A 7,500-nucleotide genomic window follows, 5' to 3' on the forward strand; every position below is an offset into this window, starting at 1 on the left:
TTGGCACTAAAATATATAATAAAGACATTTCAAATCAAACTGAAATGTATTGAAATGAATTTTCCCCATACATTTTTGACAATGTGAGGTGTGCATGGCAAAAAACACCACGGTGAAGGCATGTGAAATGATATGAAAATATCAAAAGTTAACTAACCAATGATATTGAAACATATAAATCGAATCATAACTATATGAAACTCGAATTTAAGCCATATTAAACTGGTAATATTGTGATTTTATGCCTGGTTTTCCATACGTTAGTTTAAATAGAAAGTTATGGAATATAACCTTGGCATATTGGCACTAAAATATATAATAAAGACATTTCAAATCAAACTGAAATGTATTGAAATGAATTTTTCCCATACATTTTTGACAATGTGAGGTGTGCATGGCAAAAAACACTCACGGTGAAGGCATGTGATATAATATGAAAATATCAAAAGTTAACTAACCAATGATATTGAAGCATATAAATCGAATCATAACTATATGAAACTCGAATTTGAGCCATATTAAACTGGTAATATTGTGATTTTATGCCTGGTTTTCCATACGTTAGTTTAAATAGAGAGTTATGGAATATAACCTTGGCATATTGGCACTAAAATATATAATAAAGACATTTCAAATCAAACTGAAATGTATTGAAATGAATTTTTCCCATACATTTTTGACAATGTGAGGTGTGCATGGCAAAAAACACTCACGGTGAAGGCATGTGATATAATATGAAAATATCAAAAGTTAACTAACCAATGATATTGAAGCATATAAATCGAATCATAACTATATGAAACTCGAATTTGAGCCATATTAAACTGGTAATATTGTGATTTTATGCCTGGTTTTCCATACGTTAGTTTAAATAGAGAGTTATGGAATATAACCTTGGCATATTGGCACTAAAATATATAATAAAGACATTTCAAATCAAACTGAAATGTATTGAAATGAATTTTTCCCATACATTTTTGACAATGTGAGGTGTGCATGGCAAAAAACACTCACGGTGAAGGCATGTGATATAATATGAAAATATCAAAAGTTAACTAACCAATGATATTGAAGCATATAAATCGAATCATAACTATATGAAACTCGAATTTAAGCCATATTAAACTGGTAATATTGTGATTTTATGCCTGGTTTTCCATACGTTAGTTAAAATAGAGAGTTATGGAATATAACCTTGGCATATTGGCACTAAAATATATAATAAAGACATTTCAAATCAAACTGAAATGTATTGAAATGAATTTTTCCCATACATTTTTGACAATGTGAGGTGTGCATGGCAAAAAACACTCACGGTGAAGGCATGTGATATAATATGAAAATATCAAAAGTTAACTAACCAATGATATTGAAGCATATAAATCGAATCATAACTATATGAAACTCGAATTTGAGCCATATTAAACTGGTAATATTGTGATTTTATGCCTGGTTTTCCATACGTTAGTTTAAATAGAGAGTTATGGAATATAACCTTGGCATATTGGCACTAAAATATATAATAAAGACATTTCAAATCAAACTGAAATGTATTGAAATGAATTTTTCCCATACATTTTTGACAATGTGAGGTGTGCATGGCAAAAAACACTCACGGTGAAGGCATGTGATATAATATGAAAATATCAAAAGTTAACTAACCAATGATATTGAAGCATATAAATCGAATCATAACTATATGAAACTCGAATTTAAGCCATATTAAACTGGTAATATTGTGATTTTATGCCTGGTTTTCCATACGTTAGTTAAAATAGAGAGTTATGGAATATAACCTTGGCATATTGGCACTAAAATATATAATAAAGACATTTCAAATCAAACTGAAATGTATTGAAATGAATTTTTCCCATACATTTTTGACAATGTGAGGTGTGCATGGCAAAAAACACTCACGGTGAAGGCATGTGATATAATATGAAAATATCAAAAGTTAACTAACCAATGATATTGAAGCATATAAATCGAATCATAACTATATGAAACTCGAATTTAAGCCATATTAAACTGGTAATATTGTGATTTTATGCCTGGTTTTCCATACGTTAGTTTAAATAGAAAAAATTTTCGAATATATATACATATATGAAGAATCTATATTCTAATACTAACATGTTATGGAATATAACCTTGGCATATTGGCACTAAAATATATAATAAAGACATTTCAAATCAAACTGAAATGTATTGAAATGAATTTTTCCCATACATTTTTGACAATGTGAGGTGTGCATGGCAAAAAACACTCACGGTGAAGGCATGTGATATAATATGAAAATATCAAAAGTTAACTAACCAATGATATTGAAGCATATAAATCGAATCATAACTATATGAAACTCGAATTTAAGCCATATTAAACTGGTAATATTGTGATTTTATGCCTGGTTTTCCATACGTTAGTTTAAATAGAAAAAATTTTCGAATATATATACATATATGAAGAATCTATATTCTAATACTAACATGTTATGGAATATAACCTTGGCATATTGGCACTAAAATATATAATAAAGACATTTCAAATCAAACTGAAATGTATTGAAATGAATTTTTCCCATACATTTTTGACAATGTGAGGTGTGCATGGCAAAAAACACTCACGGTGAAGGCATGTGATATAATATGAAAATATCAAAAGTTAACTAACCAATGATATTGAAGCATATAAATCGAATCATAACTATATGAAACTCGAATTTGAGCCATATTAAACTGGTAATATTATGATTTTATTCCTGGTTTTCCATACGTTAGTTTAAATAGAAAAAATTTTCGAATATATATACATATATGAAGAATCTATATTCTATACTAACATGTTATGGCATATTGGTGTTATTGTATTTTATTCCTGGTTTTCTATAGTTAGTTTAAATAGAAATAAATTTTTGAATTCAAAATTTTATATTCTATACTAGCATTACATAGAAATTATCCTCAACTGTTTGTTTCTTGTATAAATACAGGAAATTAAACAGATGATGAAGAGAAAAAAATAAGAAAAACAAAAATTTATAAGAAAAATTAAATTTTAAACAAAGGAAAAGAGGAGAAAATTTTTTCAATCATATATATTTATGATTAAAAAATAGAATTATGAAATTATTAATTTCAATTCAAAGAGAAAAATTATGTAATATATGAAATTATTACATTAAAAATGCATTTGAAAAAAAAGTAAAATGTTATTAAGAATGATAAATTATTTGAAAATTGGCAAATATTAAGAAGAAATATCGTTCTTATATTTTTATATAAAATATATAATATAGAGAACGAAAATTCTTTTTCATAAAAAACGGTTTTTGAATTTTGATAAGAAAAGCTAAAGGGGGGTCGCCCCTTTACTTTTTATATACACCGTAATTTATGAAATTTTCAAATATGAAAAACAAAGAAAAATATATAAATAAAAATATTATTCTGGTTGATCCTGCCAGTAGTTATATGCTTGTCTCAAAGATTAAGCCATGCATGTCTAAGTACAAACAAATTAAAAGTGAAACCGCAAAAGGCTCATTATATCAGTTATGGTTCCATAGATCGTTAACAGTTACTTGGATAACTGTGGTAATTCTAGAGCTAATACATGCAATATAAACACGGACCTTATGGAACGTGTGCTTTTATTAGACTAAAACCAAGCGATCATTTGATCGTTAAATTGGTTGAACTCTAGATAACTTGCAGATCGTATGGTCCCGTACCGACGACAGATCTTTCAAATGTCTGCCCTATCAACTTTTGATGGTAGTATCTAGGACTACCATGGTTGCAACGGGTAACGGGGAATCAGGGTTCGATTCCGGAGAGGGAGCCTGAGAAACGGCTACCACATCTAAGGAAGGCAGCAGGCGCGTAAATTACCCACTCCCAGTTCGGGGAGGTAGTGACGAAAAATAACAATACAGGACTCATATCCGAGGCCCTGTAATTGGAATGAGTACACTTTAAATCCTTTAACAAGGACCTATTGGAGGGCAAGTCTGGTGCCAGCAGCCGCGGTAATTCCAGCTCCAATAGCGTATATTAAAGTTGTTGCGGTTAAAACGTTCGTAGTTGAATTTGTGCTTCATACGGGTAGTACAACTATATATTGTGGTATGTACATTACCTTATGTATGTAAGCGTATTACCGGTGGAGTTCTTATATATAATTAATACAATGTATTTTTTATATATTCCTCCTATTTAAACCTACTTCAGTGCTCTTCATCGAGTGTTGTTGTGGGCCGGTACAATTACTTTGAACAAATTAGAGTGCTTAAAGCAGGCTCCAAATGCCTGAATATTTTGTGCATGGAATAATGAAATAAGACCTCTGTTCTACTTTCATTGGTTTTTAGATCAAGAGGTAATGATTAATAGAAGCAGTTTGGGGGCATTAGTATTACGACGCGAGAGGTGAAATTCTTGGACCGTCGTAAGACTAACTTAAGCGAAAGCATTTGCCAAAGATGTTTTCATTAATCAAGAACGAAAGTTAGAGGTTCGAAGGCGATCAGATACCGCCCTAGTTCTAACCATAAACGATGCCAGCTAGCAATTGGGTGTAGCTACTACTATGGCTCTCTCAGTCGCTTCCCGGGAAACCAAAGCTTTTGGGCTCCGGGGGAAGTATGGTTGCAAAGCTGAAACTTAAAGGAATTGACGGAAGGGCACCACCAGGAGTGGAGCCTGCGGCTTAATTTGACTCAACACGGGAAAACTTACCAGGTCCGAACATAAGCGTGTAAGACAGATTGATAGCTCTTTCTCGAATCTATGGGTGGTGGTGCATGGCCGTTCTTAGTTCGTGGAGTGATTTGTCTGGTTAATTCCGATAACGAACGAGACTCAAATATATTAAATAGATGCTTTCAGGATTATGATGTTGAAACTTATATAGCCTTCTTTCATGCGTACATCTTGAATGTACAAGTGTTTGAATGTGTTTATATAAGTGGAGTCGTACCTGTTGGTTTGTCCCATTATAAGGACACTAGCTTCTTAAATGGACAAATTGCGTCTAGCAGTAACGAGATTGAGCAATAACAGGTCTGTGATGCCCTTAGATGTCCTGGGCTGCACGCGCGCTACAATGAAAGTATCAACGTGTATTTCCTAGACCGAGAGGTCCGGGTAAACCGCTGAACCACTTTCATGCTTGGGATTGTGAACTGAAACTGTTCACATGAACTTGGAATTCCCAGTAAGTGCGAGTTATTAACTCGCATTGATTAAGTCCCTGCCCTTTGTACATACCGCCCGTCGCTACTACCGATTGAATTATTTAGTGAGGTCTCCGGACGTGATCACTGTGACGCCTCGTGTGTCACGGTTGTTTCGCAAAAGTTGACCGAACTTGATTATTTAGAGGAAGTAAAAGTCGTAACAAGGTTTCCGTAGGTGAACCTGCGGAAGGATCATTATTGTGTTCCATATCCGTAAGAAAAACAAACAAACAAACAAACAAACAGACAAGCAAACAAACGAACAAAAAGAAAAAAAAAAAAAAAAAAGAAAAAAAAAAAAATTTATATAATTATTTTGAATCCATAATTCTTTTTATTCTTTTTCATTCAATTTGTGATCCATCAATTATATCATATTAAATATAATATATGATGGTACATTTTGTAATGTTTTTTCTTATTTTTTTCTTTTAAAAACCTTTAAACATGAAAATAAAAAGTTGTACTTATTATTCATTTGATTGAATGATAAGTTAATTTGTTCACAATAACAAAAGTGGTATATATTTATTATATTATTATATATACATAAAATGATTAAAAAAATACAAAATAATTGAATCATAATAAATACCACCACTGTATTATTGTTGAACTAAGACATTCGCAACTTAATAAAAATGTTTAGAGTTAAATATATTTGATATATATTATTGAAAGAAAATCAATTTATATATTATTAATATTATTTAATTTTACTCTTTCAATTAATATATGCAAAAAAAAATTGACATTTGTTATAAATAAAAATAAATAAAAAAATACTCTAAGCGGTGGATCACTTGGCTCATGGGTCGATGAAGAACGCAGCAAACTGTGCGTCATCGTGTGAACTGCAGGACACATGAACATCGACATTTTGAACGCATATCGCAGTCCATGCTGTTATGTACATTAAATTCAATTTTAAAGTACTGCTTGGACTACATATGGTTGAGGGTTGTAAGACTATGCTAAATAAGTTGCTTATTCTTTTATAAAAATAATTGAATTTAAGCAAATGTGTATATTATTGGATTTTAAATAATTCATAATATTAATAGCAAAAAAAATAAAGATATATAATGAATTTTATTTATTATATATTCTTTAAAAAAAAAATCCTCTCAAATAAAATGAAATGATGAAAATATTGAATCTAAGTATTCTTTACAAAAAATTTTCATATTATTTATATATATATATAAAATAATAATTTATATATGTAATTAAAAGGAGGAATGTCTAGCATAAAAATTAAATTTTTTATTCTAGGATTGCCTCATTTTACATTATTATTATTTTTATATATTTACAATATATAAAAGGAGAAAAGAAAAATAGAGATGAAAAGATGATATAATTTTTTTATTAAATTGTGAGAAGATAAAAAAAGAATATTAAAACAACCTCAACTCATATGGGATTACCCCCTGAATTTAAGCATATTAATGAGGGGAGGAAAAGAAACTAACAAGGATTTTCTTAGTAGCGGCGAGCGAAAAGAAAATAGTTCAGCACTAAGTCACTTTGTCTATATGTCAAATGTGAGATGCAGTGTATGGAATATCTTAATATCTAGTATGAGAAATTAACGATTTAAGTCCTTCTTAAATGAGGCCATTTACCCATAGAGGGTGCCAGGCCCGTATAACGTTAATGATTACTAGAAAGATATTTCCAAAGAGTCGTGTTGCTTGATAGTGCAGCACTAAGTGGGTGGTAAACTCCATCTAAAACTAAATATAACCATGAGACCGATAGTAAACAAGTACCGTGAGGGAAAGTTGAAAAGAACTCTGAATAGAGAGTTAAATAGTACGTGAAACTGCTTAGAGGTTAAGCCCGATGAACCTGAATATCCATTATGAAAAATTCATCATTAAATAATTAAAAAAATAATGTGCATTTTTTTCATATAAGGACATTGTAATCTATTAACATAATAAAGTATTTATCAAAAGATCATTGGTGATATTAAGTTTATTTAAATTAATTTGCTTTTTAAGCATATTAACATAAAATAAATACTAATGATTTGATAAAGTGTTGATAGATTTTATTATATATAATGCTAAAATTCATTTTTTGAATTTTACAAAAAATTTAATATCTATGATATTAATATTTATTTGTATGCATTTATATGATTAACAATGCGAAAGATTCAGGATACCTTCGGGACCCGTCTTGAAACACGGACCAAGGAGTCTAACATATGTGCAAGTCATTGAGTTATATTAAACTTAATGGCATAATTAAC

The 7,500-nt window shown here is 30.1% G+C and overlaps 2 non-coding genes and 1 pseudogene across 2 annotated transcripts in view; all 3 read left to right on the plus strand.

Moving 5' to 3' along the window:
* Nucleotides 1-3,444: 3,444 nt before the first annotated feature.
* On the plus strand, nucleotides 3,445-5,435 carry LOC129251892 (small subunit ribosomal RNA). The gene has a single exon (XR_008583158.1). It is a non-coding gene; the product is annotated as a small subunit ribosomal RNA (ribosomal RNA).
* A 585-nt stretch (nucleotides 5,436-6,020) lies between these two features.
* On the plus strand, nucleotides 6,021-6,201 carry LOC129251890 (5.8S ribosomal RNA; annotated as a pseudogene).
* A 442-nt stretch (nucleotides 6,202-6,643) lies between these two features.
* The window catches only part of LOC129251888 (large subunit ribosomal RNA), a 3,986-nt gene continuing 3,129 nt past the window's right edge, over nucleotides 6,644-7,500 (plus strand). Inside the window, exon 1 of the ribosomal RNA XR_008583156.1 lies at nucleotides 6,644-7,500. This exon is cut by the window's right edge and continues 3,129 nt beyond it. This is a non-coding gene — a ribosomal RNA (large subunit ribosomal RNA).

The sequence above is a fragment of the Anastrepha obliqua genome, unplaced genomic scaffold, assembly GCF_027943255.1.
Source record: "Anastrepha obliqua isolate idAnaObli1 unplaced genomic scaffold, idAnaObli1_1.0 ptg000103l, whole genome shotgun sequence".
NCBI lineage: Eukaryota > Metazoa > Arthropoda > Insecta > Diptera > Tephritidae > Anastrepha > Anastrepha obliqua.